The sequence below is a fragment of the Pempheris klunzingeri genome, chromosome 19, assembly GCF_042242105.1.
Source record: "Pempheris klunzingeri isolate RE-2024b chromosome 19, fPemKlu1.hap1, whole genome shotgun sequence".
NCBI classification, from domain to species: domain Eukaryota; kingdom Metazoa; phylum Chordata; class Actinopteri; order Acropomatiformes; family Pempheridae; genus Pempheris; species Pempheris klunzingeri.
Window position 1 is genome coordinate 18684576 of NC_092030.1, and position 18084 is coordinate 18702659.

Consider the following 18084-nt stretch of genomic DNA (forward strand, 5'->3'; position numbering starts at 1 on the left):
GTCTGACAATGTTTAGGAGTGTAATGGTAAATCAGTGTATAAAGCCAAGGAGGGGGGGGTCATGTTACCTGTGGAGAAAATCTGGCCTGATGGTGATGAAGGTTGAGCTTGTCCTTGCTGCTAATTTGTTCCATTTCTTTTTTTATTTTTATTTTAAAGTGTTGACCCTTCAGTTATCAGAGTACCTTGTCAGTGTTAATCTATGAAGAAAGCACAAATAAAGCACAAAGAGGTATTTACTCAAAGATGTTTTCACCTTGCTGTAACATTCAACTACTCACCAGTTTATGTGTGTTCATGTGTGTGTGTGTGTGCGTCCGCTTGCATTTGCACAACCCTCCTAAAGCAGGCTATTGCAAGTGTTATCATTATCTCAGAGTGCACCGTAATTAAGACATTCACATCTCCTGCTTTGTTCAGCATATTAGTGAGATAGGAATTGGCCAGAGGAGAGAGCTGTGATGGTTTATCGCAGAGGTTAGTTAAAATCAGACTGACTTGCTGCTTTGGCACAAAGCAGAAAACACCCCCATGATAACCCTAATTAGCATATTTATTCAAATACTGATTTATTTACACATCAGGCTATTTGTCTAATATTTTTCCGGACTGCTGTTTCAACAATATGTTTTCTCATGAGGCTGCTGCCTTTATTTCTGCTTTTTGTCTATTTTGTGTTGTAGACTCACCTTCCTGAGGAAGAAAAGCACAAAGGGCATATAAATAATTTCCTAAAATGGTACTTTTTTATACATTTTTCAGCATCCACCCATCCATCCATTCATTGTCTATACCGCTGAGCCTTAAGGGTTGCAGGGGGACTGCAGCCAATCCCAACTGACACTGAGCGAGGGGCGGGGTGCACCCTGTACTGGTCGCCAATCAATCACAGAGCTAGTTTTTCAACATCCAGAGCAAAATGATGTCCCCTTGGTAGAACTCCAGTGAACTGAAATACTAAATACCTGCAGTGTACGTCAAAGAAGATGATATTTATTTCCAATAATATTCAAATATGGTACTTCTGAAAATCCACATAAGTGTAAACACTGAGTGCAAATTATTTTCATGGAATAGCATCTTTTATTCTCACCAGACAGCCACAAAAAAACACACACACATATACACACACAAACACCATCTTCCATCAGGACATATAAAACACAGCATGTCCCAGCCAGCAGGCTGTCACTTTCACTAAAATGCTAGGTTTGTTTAGCTGAAGCCGTAAAATAAATTGATTTTTTGAATAAAAATCACAGTGATGCTCACTCTGGTAACCCCAGTGAGGCTTCTGTCACACTGATTACAATTGTTTGTCTGCCTGATATTGACCTACTACTACCAACCACAGTGAAGGCAGGTTTAATCTTGTCTTTGCACTTTAAAAATTAAACACACATGCTTCATATTCCTGAGATGGATTCATAATGCATTATGTTGTGCTCTGTGTATAAAATCAAAGGTCATAGATTGCTCTTTGTGAAACAACACATAATGTGTTTCACACGGGGGCGCTGTATGTGGATGACTAAGAAAAGACAAAGGTATGAGACAAAGATGAAGTTTAAGCTGATTATTTACATTGACATAATTATGCTTGGTGTCGTCCACCGCTTCCTCTGAATAAAATGAGTTTCCATTATCTGTGGATTGTATGAAAATTCACGGCTAATGCTGGAAGGTGCTCAGTGTGTGAGGACACGGCCAGAAGAGTGGCACCGCATTAGCATAACATCAATGTCAAGCTTACATCGCTGAATCGAGCTAATCAGTATTCCTACTGTCATATTAATGTGGCCCTCAGAATCCAAAGTATACAGATATCTCCTAATATCACCAATCAGCCATGTCCATGTACGCTGCAGTTACACTGAAATGGAATACTAAAAATAAATTATGTCGAAATGTAACTCTGCTGCCCACAAAGGTAAATTATAGATGAGCAAATGCTGGAGAAGGTGATGTACTATAATGGGAGTACACATTATCTGTGCTGCTGTGACTTGGACAATGGTATCTTGTTGTATATCATGAGAGCTCCAGCAACATGTTCCGTAAGAAGGTACCAAGTAGGTAGCAGTACAGGTACATTATTTGTTTGCAGGTGGCTGTTTTCACTGGGTCCCTAAAGTGATCTAAATGGCCTTTATGCTGCCGCCAACTTCTTTCATATGTTTCATAAGGAGAACTTGTGCACTGTAAATATCAATAAATGTTAATAATAAATCTCTAAATCTTTTTCTTAGCTCATGAAAAGCACCTGGAAGAGGGGGAAAAAAAGAAAGTATAAAATCCTCCAGTTAATTCTGTATGTAGAAACATGCATGCTGTGATCTCTCCCATGCACATACAGAACAGTAATGTCTCTCTGAGCTTTCAGCGATGTCTAATAAAACCACTAGAGTGCCATCTACAGTACGCTCTCTGTGAGGGAAAAGTATATTTCACTCAGCATTGCTTCAGTGTGATTAACACTGTCTCTGCCCCCTCTGACTCTTCATAATAAAGCTCGAACAATAATGTCTTGTTCATACTGTTTTATGTAAATGTAAAAACAAGCAGCACATTTACACATTCAATGATAATCATTGCTGCTCGACAGATATAATGAATATGCATATACAATGAATTACAAAATTGCATTGCAGAATGCAATGAGATCAGAAAATAGCCTGAGACATGCAGATGCTCATATAAAGTATGTTCAGCATGCTAGAATCATATAGGAGCTGATTTATTATGGTCTGTATGGTGGAAATGCATTTTAAACCTGCTGCAATGGTGCAGCTTTTCTTTATAGGAAGTTGTAAAGATACAAAGCAGCACACAGTACACTCGTAAGAAGTGTCAACTCCTGAATCATCACTGTAACTTTTGCAAAGAGAAGAGGAGGAAAGCTATTTTTTCTCAGTCAATCTCAGCTACAGAGAAGAAACTAAAGTGACAGGGAAAAGTCATGATTCAGAGTGAGAATGAAACAAAGGAAAGGTGAAGAATCAGCAGCTGCAGCAGAGAAGAGCTCAGAGAGGTGGCTCTCTGGAAAGCGTCCATGTTCAGGCACAAAAAAAAAAAAAAAAAGATGCACAACAACGCAATAAAATGAAGGCCGAGGCGGCGTCTACCTTCATTAAGCACTGATTTAATGCACCACCCGGCGGGCGCGCTAAGTGACCCAAATCAAACACACCCACGACGTCCCGTGACCAACAGGTGCATGCTGGGTCTGGATGAAAAGGTGAATACTGACATGGTGGATCCTCCAGGAGGAGTGGGAGGACTTCTGTCACTTTACTGACCAAACCAAAGTTTGAGGACGTGCTGCGGGGCCGAGGAGAGGTTGGATCACGGACCAAGCAGAGACGTTCATCCACGAGGAGACCAAGTGAGACAATGTGAGAGCTGCTCAGACAGGTGAGAACAACACACCTACTGACGTGAAGACCTGCTCTCTCTCCTGGCTGTAACGCTGCTGTAGCTGCTGTGGAGTTAATATTATTTCCGCAGCTCTGTGTCTGTTCCCTTAGTGATTTATTCTGCTGCTAAAGTAGCAGCTTATTTATATTCTGCAGCCTAATAACGCATGGTGCACCCACAGCTATTTTTATTGATTGTTGGACATTCTTTTTGTCCTCTTTCCTCGGTAGTTCTAGTGAGGCTGCACTGAGGGAGGCCATTGTCAGTAACGCAGTACTTTTACTGCAGTAAACTTTATTCCAAGTACTTCAGTAAACTCTTCCAGTACCAGTAGACAACACGTTGACCTTCTATGATGTGCTGATATCAGTCATTCAGAACAAGAGGAACATCTAGATTGTGGTTAAAAGAAAACCATGGATGGTCACCATCCACGGCTACACTGATAAAAGACCAAACAAACTGCAGCCCTGGTGTTTCTGGCATCTCTGATCAGAATCAGAATCAGAATTCCTTTAATAATATCCAGGGGGAAATTGCTTTTTGTTACACACAGCTCCAAAAGAATAAGAATAAACTTCAAACACAAAATTAATGATAATAATAATAATGATACAAATAATACCACTACTACTAATAATAATATATAACAACATGTACATTCAGAGTGAGATGTGTTATATAATACTACTAATACTACTACCACCAACAGTAACATATAACAACATGTACACTCTGATGTCCCTGTTGTGGGATAAACAGGAGGAAAGCAACCTTCAGTGTTGAATGTACTATTCACCACTTTGTTATTTGAGGTCATACTATTTTTTTCATGACCAATTTTTTCCCCTCACCTGTTTATCCTACTTTTCAGTCATCCTTTGGGGGATGGCTAAATCACTTTAGATTGAAATAAATCATTTTGATTTGAAGTGGATTTAAGACAAAGCAGAAGGTAGGGGCAGTGGGCAGTTCAGAGGCAGAGAGACTGTGTCAAACGTAACCGCGTTGACTCCATGACAGATAAGAGAACACGGCTTCTCTGAGTCTCCATTTTAGAGACGGCAGAAGAAGATGCAGCTTTCTGCATCAGCCAGCGGATGACGAAGAAGCACAGGGGAACAGATTTAAACCATTTAAAGTCCATGGAAGGAGGAAAGGCCTCCTGGTCAATTACAGGACGTTATATAATGCATCACATGATTTATTATTTCATCATCTGTTGTAGTGTATGCACTAATAGTGTTTCATTAAGGCTCTTCCACTTTGCTTTTGTTGCTAAATCATTTACTTACATATTGCAAAAACATCCCCAAAGCTGTAGGCAGCTATTATTAATGAGCTTGTGACTGCTTTTGTGTGCATTTTAAAAGGATGAGCAAATGAATGTACAATGCAAGGCCAATATCCCAGCTTTATGTTTCACTGCATACTAATGTAAATATGCTCATGTTAACTGACCTTAACTTTAATTAATGTCAGCAAGACGAAACAACAGAATTAATGCTATCTGAGGCATATCTTGTTGTTTTATGTAAATACCCACCACTGCTCAATATTACAAATCATTTTAATAATACTGGAGTGGTCCTGGCATATTTTGCCCAGTGCAACAATTTATCTCTGCAAGATTGGGAGCAGCAAGCAAAAGAAAAGTTATTTTAATTCATTTATAAGTAACATTTCTTTCAGTAGTGAATCTTGAACTATTGCAGTGACACCAGAGATTTGGTGGCGTCGCTAAATGTAAGTAAAACTCTTAAACCACTGAAATCAACATTGAGCATATTTTAAAGTGTTTTTATAGAAAAATAAGCATAAATTATATACAATTGGTATAAATGAATAATGAATATACATCATGAATAGCTTCGTTCTTGTGTATAATGTATAATAATTCGCTCCAAATCATGCTGCCTTTCAAAATCCCAAAAAACCTTTATGCCTGGAAGTCACTCTTGCAGCCAGAGACCTGTGAAACAGCAGGCAGCCTCTGCAAAGCCTAAAGAATACCAGATAATGGTCAAGGCTGAAAAGCATGATGGGGCAGTGCACCGGGCAGCTAAATGACATGTCAGGCCACTCTGCTGCCTAAAAGGATCAACAGCTACTTGTCTGACTGCCACTTGTACAGCAGCTTTGCCTCCTGGCATACAATGCTTATTGCTTAGCATTCTTTAAGCTGTCCAGAACCTATTGTATACAATAATGTTTGGCTGTTTGTAAGGCTCAGTGTCATTTTGGTGCTTAGCCGACTGTCCCGTCCTATTGTTTCGGTTCTTGGCAGGAATCTCAAATTATCTACAGAATTTGCTGAAGTCTGCCTTGAAGCGATGTATTAGTATTTACTCTGTGGGAGACTGTGATTTGTTGTCTAGTCGGTTGGCATATTATACTTCACTGCGGATGATGTTATGTTTTTTTAGGTTGACTGGAAATTGCCTCAAAAGCTAAATAATACTCCTCCTCTTGCTTGGAGCGAGATGGTAAGACTGAAAGCACTCTTATGTCTGCACGGTCAATAGAAAGCTACAGCCTGCAGCTGGTTAGCTTAGCCTGGCATTAAGACTGGAGGCCTGGCTCTGTCCATAGGGTAAAAAAAATCTGCTTAACATGTTAATGAGCCTTTTGAGATGCAGGTCGGCAGATTTTCTTACCTTTGGACTGAGCCAGACTAGTTTCCCCCGTTTCTCTTTATCACCCTTCTCGGCTACCTCTTGGCAAGAAATCAAAGTTCATTTCCAAAAGTGTTGCATGATTCCCTTAAGACACACTCACAAGATGATAATAGAGAGGTTACATGTATTTCTTCCAGGAAATCACTGTGACATCTTGAAAATTATAGCTGCCTTTTGTGTCTCTATTCTCATTCTCAATAAAGCCGGAAAGACAGCGTTTGAAGATGAAGGTTAGAGAAGATGTGTATTCTTCCCCAGAAGATATTTCATAAATACTGGTTGCACCCATGGGACAGGTAGCATTGCCAAATGGTTTCAGTATTAGCACTGGGAATTCAGAAGTAAAAATATTTGTGCTGACAAAATAAATTCATTAATTTGAAAAATGTATCGTCTTAATTTACCCAAGTAGCACAGCTGCATTTAATTTACTTCCTGTGTTGTGGCAGCGATTGTCTCAACATGCATATGAGTGTATATGTAATACGATCTAAAGCCTAAAACGTAACAGATTATGGCTGATGAATCTGCTGCTGTGCCGCCGTTGTCAGATCACCACACTATGGAGCATTCAGCTTGTTCAAACTTAACTGCAGTTTGTGTGTGTGTGTGTGTGTGTGTGTGTGTGTGTGTGAAGTCGATGTGGAGCTGTTTTCATTCAGCCTACTCCAGAAGACTGTTGGATAAGAGATAGTAGATAGAACTGCAGCCTGACAGATCATACAGTCTGTCTCAGTCTGTCTTTAGATGCCATATGCTGTGGGGGTGTTGCATTTTTAGTGCATATGATCTACGACTGCCTTCTAACCTGATATCTAATTTTAATGGCCTTGATGGTTTTGAAATTCAACTGGCATATTGACACATCGGCCTGGGTTTTGTTATTATTTATGTTCTATGAGAAATTTGCCTTTGCAAGCTTGAAGGTTTTATTGGGAATCTGTAGTTTACATCAAAGGAGTTAAAAACATGCCGTTAAACAATAGCAGTAGCATTTAAATATGCTTCCTTTGTTTTGATTCTACAGTAATTTTTATTCAAATGTCCACTATTACAAGCTTCAGTCTTAAAAATGTAATTAATCAGGATTTATTACAGCAATTTGTGCAATCAGTTAATTATATTTTCTCGTTGATTGGCGGCGAGCAGCTAACACCTTCCTATCTGGAGTCAACTCATCGCACTCTCCACACACTATTCCACTCTACATGATATTGTACTGGAACGTTCTTCCAGTACTCCTGCATACAGAGTTGTAGAGGTAAACTGATTCTCTTTGAACAGCTAGTCACAGGTGGTCAGCTGTGCCAACAACATGGGGCCTGAGAGTGACCCCTTTCTGAACCTAATTCAAATAATTTTGCTGTACTGTAAGTCTCCAGGTGTCAGAGCTCCGTCTGCCTTCTAATGATCAAACACAGACTGCACATGTCCCTGCACTAACTGAAGTCAATTAGAGGTTTGATTCTTTGTAACCTGTCGAATCAACTGAAGCAGAAAGGCAAAACACTGGCTAGATGCTCCACTGCAGAGGAAAGAGACAGTCTGACAGCCAGTGTTTAATCTGTCCATGTCAATCCATCACTGCCAGCCATCACTGTCACAGGCTTATACCTGGGGCGCATGATAGAAAGCAACAGTATGGAGACAAAAATGTGTTGGGAGCATCACATCACAATTATCTGTAGCTCAGATCAGAATGCACTCCATAACATTTCTTTCTGGTAAATTGTTATTGTTGTCCTTTGCATTCAGCTTTATGACTCAACTTGCTTTGAGACTGAAGTCTCGAGGATGGGTAGAGATATTTTTAGCTTGTTAAGAATATTATTGTGTTTATTGATGTGCAGATGTAGAAATCTAAGATGGGTAAAAGCTTACCCTGAAAACCCAACCAGGCATGTCTGCCTTGTGTCCCTTCTGTGGGCCGCTTGGCTGATTAGTTGACTTCCTCAGATTTAGTTGATTTGGTCATTCTCCTGTGATTTCTGTGCTTCTAATGTGTCCAAACAAGCTACGGTTTGTTGTTTGTCTGTGCTAAATGTGTTTGTTTTTGTGCTGCAGCCTACAGACGACAGCTAAAGTGAAAGTGTTTATTCCACATCAAAAGCAATCCTCTCATCGAACATGGTGTTTTAAACCCCTCTGACCGGTTAACGTCTGACTTAGTGCCACCGATTGTGAAATAATAATAATGTGGTGGTGGAATATATGATTGAAAGTCTGCACGGGGGCTTTTATCTTGAAAACTGACCGGATGCTCTTTGCCATTTGTTTGTCTGACTTCCTGCTCGCCACATCTGCTCTGTGCTGCTTGATGCGGTCGGGCTGCAGCCAGCGTTGAAGATAGACCAGGCACGTATCTTTAGCGGAGTGGAGCACCGAGCTGCTTCTGAAACTTCAAACTTCAAACTTCTAGTGGGTTTTGAAACATTGACTAGAGCGAATGAATGAAGATGTTCTCAGTGGGTTTTAGCCTTTAGAAAAAGAAACAAGAAAACATTTTTTTTTAAAATACATAAAAACTAAATCAATAAAATCCCAATGCACCATACAGGTACATGTGTATTTAAAATCTCTGGAAATCATGTGAATAGCAATTGATAATAGTACAAAAAAACTGGGTGGCCTGTACATTACAATGGAGAAAAGCTGTGAATAGCCTTTTATAATGTCAGACAGTGTATGAAATGAAGAGAATGACCCCAAGTCAGTGTCTGTGTGTTAGGAACTACTCAGTGTGGCCCCATCATGTGCAGTTTCAAATGCTATTACTAAGACCAAATGGAGAGAGGTGCAAATGAAAAACCCTATTGTGTTAAATTGACCTCAGCGAGTATAAGGATGCATTATGAGCTTTTACCTTGTGAGAAATTACATTATAAGGCCTGTCAGGGTTTGATAGAGCTTTCAGCTCTGACACTTTGTCTGAGGAGAGGGTATAGGGGAGAGTGCAGTGAGATGAGTCACTCCTTACCTTAGGCGTCTTTAAAACAAGGTGAAGACGTTAATGTCTCCAGTGATGATTTTATGTCTGTAAGATTTAAAATGATCTGTCATAGGAAACTGTGTGGTAAAAGTGTAGAACTCAATGTAGACTAAACCAGCCAGCAATCCAGAGTGAAAACTGTGCAGCCTTAAACTCATCCTATACTTTTTTCCAGAGTTTCCAGTTTAAGAGTGAAACTTCCCAATTCTCAGATTTGAGTCGTTTGTTAAACTGTTAATTGCAGTGACAAAATGCATAATTAAATGTGATGGTTAGAATAAAGTGATTAAAAGGTAAAAACAGCATCTCAACACCACTCAGGTTGAGTTTGGGTGAAGCTACAATATGCAGGAAATCATGTCACTGAACTTCATGTACTAATAACAGTGATAAAGTTATAATTTGTCCCCGTCCTAACAGGTGCCGCACAGCTGACAGGGAGGTGATACCACAAATCTGACAGGGAAGTGATGGAGATGTCAATCAAACCCAATCAGGAGACACCCAAACAGTCCTAAGAGGATGGAGGTACAGTCAGGAAGAAGAACTGAAAATATTTCTGTAGGTGGACCATGCAGGTGTAGGGCCTTTTTAAAAAGAATCATGGTCAGAGAACCAAAGTTTTCTATAAATAGGTCTAATTGGTGGCTCAAGTTCTCTCTCGGCTGTCACCTCACTCCCCATTACTTGGCAAGAATGAGTGGTTTTCTTTCGACATGTTCATTATTGTTACCGTCATTGTGACTTGCCCTGTCGAACTCTTGCCTCTTAAACATTTTCAGCTTTCAGGGACATTTGTATGTGGCACGTGTCATCGTATTTCCTTAACTTACCACACATCGATGGACATCTGTCGACCCCAGCGAGCTAACGTGACAGTTGAATTCCACTGAGAAAAGGCAGCTTGTAGCAGTAACTCAGACTCCACAAGGTTAGCCCTCGCAAGTATAGTGAGGAAAACGACCTGAGTGTGTCCCAGTTCACCAAGTTTGTTTTTTTTTTTTAGATTACATTCAGCATCTTCGCTAATATGAGCGGATGTTTCATCTGTGGTATATTGAGTCTTTTGAACTCAGTGCCCTGTCAATATCAGTGGTACTAATTTGAAGAGAGAAGGGGCTGATTCATTGGAAATACCGTAACACCGCCTCAATGGTACAATGAGCCCAAATTATCACCCCCACAAAACCAATTTAAACCCACCCAATCAAATAAAAAGTGCTCTAATTGAGTGGCAAACTGCCCAATCAACACCAATATTGAACTTTTTCCCTTTCTTTTGTGTTTCATGTAGTTTATCACATAAAAGCATTCCATGTTTGTCTCCCTGTAGACCCTCAATCATTCCGGTATATTTTCCACCTCACTCCTACATGCAGATCTCACGATGAATAGCCCTTCACGTGGGACACATTTGAACTTGTTATAGCAGTATAAGCACAGGTGGCTCCTTTCCATTGAAGTGTCCCAGTAAGCCATGCCAGTGAGAGCACATACACAATATCGGGCTCCTGGAAGTGGGTCGGCTCAATGCAATGGAGCCATTGTCATTAGTTACACCTGTGCTTTACCTTCTTAAGATGTCTTCCTCGAAAAAGTCTCTTGACCTCCTTCTTGTCTGTGTGTCTCTGCTTTATTTGGGTCTACATTGCTGCCTGACAGCTGAACTGCCACAGTAAACTATTTATCAATATTAGTTATTCATAGGTAATTCAGAAGATTTTTTTATGTGTAGAAAAACAAACGCTCTCCCACTTACCTTTTTATGTGTTCCTAAGATTAATCTCTCTTGTCACCAGAGCACTTTCCCTTACAGAGTACACTTGAATATGCTAGCCCAGGTTTCCTGTTACTCACCATGCCTGCTGAAGGTAGGACAGTGATGCAAACTCTTAAGTAAAAACCTCTTCAAAGAGCGTCTGCCCGGTGCCACCCTGCTGAGCTGGGCCCGAGCTGCGTTCATTAAGAAACGTCACCGTCTTCTCAAAGTACTGACGAATTGACAAAACCAGAGTAATTCTTGTCCTATCAGCAGTCCAAGCAACAGTTTTCATCTTCCTATCACTCAAAATAGGTTGGTGGTTCTCTTTTTGAGTGATATGTTGAGTATGTAGGTTTAACTCATCTTGATCAGTGAAATAGCATTGGAATAGCTGCATTAAAACACTTGGAAGCAGTTTCTGTTTTCATCACATCAGCCCCTGAAAATACTGGGGGCATCTGCTTGTACACAATAAAATGCAAATGGGACACATTGCAGATTAGTGTTTTTTTTTTTTCTTCCTTCCTTGAGTCACACAGACTAATGATGTAATCGCAGGTCTGTCCTTCTTTGCTTATTCCAGTCTTAGTTTACTGTTATGGAACTCGCAGTCAAATTCAGTGTGCTGCAAATCACAATGTTTGCCATAAAAATATGTCACAGAAAACATCCAAGCCGTTTAAGTTGTGGAAGGATGCCAAATAGTTCACTTAACAGAAAAATAAAACAATCAGGCTCACAGATGCATTATGTTACTGACATCTTTGGCATCACTCTGAAATATTGCGGCAATAGACTCCTAGGGATGATAAATGTGCGATGATGGGGAAAAGGATTAGTATGAAAAATGTTTGTACACAACATCGTTGCGTGGATAATTGTCAGTTGAACAAAAAGCCCTAACAGCAGATGTTTCATTCCCGAGATAGAAAGCCTCATGGCGATGATAATGAAGGTAAACCTAGAAAAACAAAAACGTACACATACACACACACACACACACACACACACACACAGAAACTATTTAGAAGGTGGTTAGCTTCTCCCAGTTTCTGTGGAAGGGTTATACTTGACATTTTGTGCTCACCAAATTACCATAAGAACAAGCGAATGGTCCGACAGGAGACACTAAACATGACATTCACTTCAGCCATCACAGTCATGCGTCTGGTTGGTATCCTTGATCACTGAAGCTTTTGAAGAAAGGTAGTGTGTTTTGGTTCAGAGTCAATCTAAGCTAGATGCGGCATGTGAGAGTACTGACGGCTAGTGACCTACCTAAGCTTTGTGAAGGAAGGAAAAACTCTACTTTATGCTTTGCATCGAGCGGAACCTGTTTGGCAAGACAGACCTGCATACTGCGAAAGACAGAAAAAACACTTGTACATGCCTCTTAACACCTTCACACATACAATAGCTAGACTTCTTAAATGAAAACATTTCAAAAACATTTGAAAAACATTAGAAGTTTTGACATCAAGAAAGACTGAAAGTGGAGTTCAGGGACAGAATGATGAAGAATAATATGATCTCCAGACTCTAAAGACCCGAGGAGCGCATTTCAGAGTAAAGCAGGCAATACAATAGATAATAAACAGTTCTCTCTCTACAATCCAACATTGACCCTGCCCACTCATGATTGGATGAATGACTAATGAAGATAGAAAACTGAATTCCATCTTCAAACAACAGCCCTGCCTTCCATCCATTAGCAGCTCTTGCACCTGCACCAGTGCTTGAAGAGTATTTACATGTTTTCCTCTTGGAGGACAATAACAGGCACATGTGGCAGTAAGAGAGGAGAACACCACCAACCAATGCAAAACAATGCACATTTCTAAACATTGACAAAATGATTTGTTAAGCCTTAAAACTATGTAAATTCTGAAAGAAGGAATCACAAAACTTTCATCCTACAAATGAAATACTGAATTCATAAGCAATGAAACTTTCCGGCTTACTGACTTACTAGCTTGAAACTCAAACGGAAAGAACTGACAAATCATAGTGAGTCAGTTTGATTTTACGGCTTTTCTCTACATGCACTGTTACATTTTGGCATCTACTGTAGGCTAATATGTGCTTTTGATAAGCTGTTTAGGAAAAGCAAAAGTAGCAGAAGTCTCACTTTGAGTATACACACAATGCATTTTGGTGAGAGACGTGTAGAAAAGCATGGTTGCTTAAAAATAAAACCTCCCCAGGATACCTTTCTGTTTTTTTGTTTTTAAAAAAGAGCACTCCTTGTGATTGCACACAGTCAGATTCATGATGATCTTTTTTTTCTTTGGGTATGTAATGCTAGTAGCAGCTAATGTAGCCTCAAGCTGCTAGCCTCAAGCAGAGATGAGGAGCGGGATACAGCGGTTTGGCAAACTCCAGATTTTTTTTCATTTCTAAATTTATCAGATTTCATGCAGCTCCCTCTGGAGCCACAAAAGGCTTTATATGACTTTATTTCCACAGATGCAGCAATACTCCCCAAGACCTGTAAACAGACTTTGATGTGAAAATTGGTGGAGTTCCCCTTTAACTAATGCCATCCAACTGTCAGAGTTACTTGGGGTAACTGCTACATGATGAAACAAGTTCATCTTTGATGGAAGCAGGACATGTCTGGACTTCCATTTTTTTGTATTATCCTCGTTCAGGTTGGTTTCCACCCCAGCCCTCTTGGCTAAATAAACCTCGAGCACATCGGCGCTCCATCAAGGTTGCGCCAGCAAGCTGAAAAGTTCTGCAGCAACATTCGGAATATGAGTAGCACACTGAAGCGAAATCTACAGGGTATGCGACAGTGATGAAAACGCAGGCAGACAGTTGCTGGGAGACAAAAGCTTTAGGTGCCATCGGCAGACTAAAAGGACGCAATTCCCTCTATCCTTACGCAAGCACTCATGGCACACAATGTATTTTTCACTGTATTCTTCTTAAATGGCTCTGTGAGAACACTCCTACTCTGCAATGCTTGATTTATGTCCACAGCACACATCGAATTCAAATTTTGACCTTAAGAATTTCATTTGTGACTTCCCCCTCAAAATTAAAGTGGGGTGTTCAAAAAGCCTAATAATCTTCTGACCATTGACTGATTCCTTATTCAGTGTTTAGTTCAGAGGAGGTGGGAGAAACCAACTCGATGAGCAGGGGCTGAAAATGGTGTGCAGCGTAGGAAAGTGGGGACAGTGAAAGAGGAGAATGTGTGAAATGAACAGTAATTAATGATGAATAAGGAAGGCTAGGAGAAAAGGCCAGCACATGCTTCGCTCATCCAGCCTGGCACTAATGGGAATATGATTGCATTCTCTTTTTTTTCTCCTCCTGAGGGTTCTTTGTCTAATTCAATCAATACTTCAGGGTATTCAATGCACTCTGAATGAGGTGAATCAAAGCAAAGCGATTCAGGCAGCGAACGGAGGCAGTTTGGCTCGTGGTCTAATTTGGTGAAAAGCCTGAAAATGCTTGAATGTTTTATCCTCAGAGAGCATGACAATCCATTCAAAGAACAAAACTGTCACGAAAAACTATTTGGACTACAGTGTTTCCAGAAAACAGTTTCCAGAGAAATCTAATCGACACCAGGAAAACTGTAACCCCCTGCTAAGCACAGTAATAAGTTTGAGATTTGGAGCAGGATCTTGCATCAGTGCATTATATTAAGCTGAGACCGGAGTTGACATTTTTTGAGTGTGTTGGAAGAAAATTTTGTGTCCCTCCCAGAGAAAGCTTAGGAACACGATCCACCGAGGGCATCTGATGTCACCCGCTGCAGAGTTTTTCAGCAGCTTTTTGAACCTTGCTTGACTCCAATTAACTTGCCAAGCCATGTAATACAAAATGATGACAGGGATGAATGACAACTGACCATAGGTCCAACCAAGGCCATCTAAGAGATTACATAAAATCTTGTTGCTGTATTAAATAAAATGGCATGGGTGTGTAGTGCAGTGAAATTAACAGGCTCCTACTTTATATGCATTAACGGAAAATATATTTCATAGTATGATAGAAATGCATAACATAAACACACTGAAATTTGTAACCAGCCATTTGTCCTTCATGTGACTTCAGGAGTTTTCCTGTATTGTATGTTTCAAACTACTTTTTGTCTGAAGGTACACGAGCAGTATGAAACATGCTGTTTTATTCTTTGCCTGCTGTGTTTTTGAGGTTTTATCCCACTCTTTCACGCTGCTTTCCTCCCTCCCTCCCTCTAACACATGTCTGCACACACATCTTTAAATTGCTGCATCTCCCACTGCAAGTGATGTAGAAATTATATATTTACATCATTTGATTAATTTTTTTTTCCCTTTACCGCACTCACCTCAAACGTCAGTTATCCGCCCTGTACAGACCACAGAATGCCAAGTAATATACACACTTTGGTGTTACAAGCCTGCCATAATTGCGTAATGGCTCAAGGACGCATGATTTCGCATGATTTTGCCTCTATAATGGAATTGACAATTATAATAGCTGCTTGCTGTGAAAGGGGTCCTCAATATATATTCTGTTGTGGTAATCACTCCTGTGTGGTTCAACCTCAGCCCCACTCAATGCAGTCGGGCCAAGCATCCTCACTCATGCACATCACTCAGCTGCTCTCCAGCTCTCCTCCCCAATAATTGTGTTTTTCTTTGCACTTGAGCTACAAAATTGCTTCTGTGTCCTCTCCCCTCCTTTTCACTTTCATTTGCTCCAGATGTTTTATCAACTTCAGGCTATATCTTTTATGAAAGTCATATGACTCCAGGGTTTAAGGGCTGCAGAAGGACTTTTTAACTCGAGAACAATGCACTCCTAAAAGATTCAATAAAAATAGGAATAAGTTCAGATCAAACATGTGGCACTATTGCAGGATGTGTTCTTCTTAGCATTTCTCAAAGACCATCATTGGATGTTAATGCATTCTCTGCACTGGCACCCCTATAATTAGGTCGTAGTAGAAAATCTCTCACAGCCACTTTCACTGCTTTACTGCTCAGATTGCAACTACTGCTGCACAGCATTCTAGGACTCATTAGCCCCACTAACACCCCAGCATCCTCCTGTAGGCTCTCAAGTATACTCTAAAATGAAATATGGGTGGTTCACAATGACAAAATGAAAGTACCAAAATGTTTTTGCAGTGAGCTGCAATGTGCACAGATTTACTGAAATGAGAATGTGGATGTGGCTGTGAACAGTCAGGGGAAAGTCCAGGCAAACCCGGCAATATTTTTGTCAACAAACCCCATTAAAAGACTAAAACTAAGAATGCATTAGTCTGTCCCATTGACTCAACACTTGACTTTGATATCTTGTCTGCGGCCATTAGGCTCAAACCCATTTAATCCCGACAGAAATATAATTGGGTCACAAATATTTACCTTCATTTTTAAAAGCAATTTCCAATAAGCTTTTTGGCAAAGGTTACAGAAAACAGCAGGACAACAGCTTAATTGTTTTGGTCTTCTCATGGGATTGACAATAATAAATACAGAGAATATCAGCAGCTTTATCCTTTTAGAAAACAATGAAGGAGCTAAAGGATGCAAGCAATAAATTAGATGTTTTCTAGATGCCCTTATATGTCTGCTGCCTGTTGCTTTACGTATATGCCTTCTTCTCATTAGCTGCCCTGATTACTGTGGTAGGTCAGAGGTTTGCTTTGGTCATGACATAAACAGTCTCCACTGATGCTACCTCAGCTCTAATTTATCAATTATCATCTTGGGCAACCAATTTTTATTGTACTTATTAGAAGTCTAAAATAAGGGATGGCCTTGACTGCAATTAGCTGAAGTATCTAGTAATAGAAAAGCCAAAGTTTCTCCAAATTATGTCTCCAATTTTTACTTAAACTAGTGCCCGGTCACACCAGAATGCAGCACAGGTAAATGTATTCTTGCGAAACAGATGGCGCCAAAGCATTGTGACGTAGTAACCTTTGAGTCATCCAATGGTAACTTCTGCTGTTTTGTAGACTCCAGTTCTCTCCACTCTGTCAAAGGTCAGCAATTGGAGATAAGAAAAATATGACATGCAAATTGCATATATTAAGTAGTTCTCCACAGACAAGCATTCTGCAAATTTCCTACTCGTCCACCACACAATCCCCCGATTGAACAGTAGATTGTGTGCCATGCATTTATAATCCATTTATAATATAAGACAAATCTGCAAATCTGTGAGGCTATACTTAACCACAGCAGTGCTTACCACTAAATGCTAATATTGGCATGCTAGCATACTCATAATGTCGATGCAAACATGCTAATGCTAAGCAGGTGTGTAATATTTACACCTCATCCACTGGGGATCATGGGTGTCTGTACAAAGGGCCATGGCCAACAATCTAATAGCTGTTGAGACATTTCAGTCTGTGAACTGATGGACTGAATGACAGAGCGACCTTGCCGTGCCCGGAGCCCTACTGCTACATGGCTTAAAAAAGATAACCACCCACACCCCAATTCCTCCAATCATCCCTTGACAGATGTATTTGAACTTGGAGTACATACACACATGCAAAGCCAGTGCCCAAACACCTGGCCAGGTATTCGGATAAAAAGAGTGACCCCTCAACTCCAGCAAGGTATGAGACGCTGCCTGCTCAACACTCATCAGGAGGGAGCCGGACCCGCGGGGTGGAAAAACTGGGAAAGGATGCAGGTCACACACAAGCACGCACGCACACTGACACAAACAGGAAAAACCTGTCTGTGAATAAGAGCCTCCATTGAAATTCGCGGCCATAGTCAGGGCTCTAAATAAGCACAGAGGTGTAAGGAGAGAATCACCATCTCATTCAAAGGAGCAAAAATTTCACACCTTCTAACATTATTATGCTTATCCAAGCCCTTATCGCAGCTTAGGAATTACTCAGGCTGCAGTCAGATCACAGGAGGCCTCCAGATGTAACTTTCCAAGAAATAAATAAAATGAAAATAAGATGGAATAAAATGCGCACTGCTACTGTACAGCCGCACTATCAGGGCTAAGCTCCCGCTTTCACTCGAGCATGCCGAGGGTGTTTTGTGCTGATAATTTTACCTAGTGTACATATGGATGCTGAGGAGGGAATCACCACCACCACAACTACTACCTCTTCTGTGGCCACAGGCTGTCATCATCATCATCCATCCATCCAACCGAATAAAGGCTACAATATATTAGAATAGCAACAAAAGGAACTGGAGAGTCTAAATCACCAGAAATCACAACGTCATCATAAAAAGAAAAGCCTAATAACA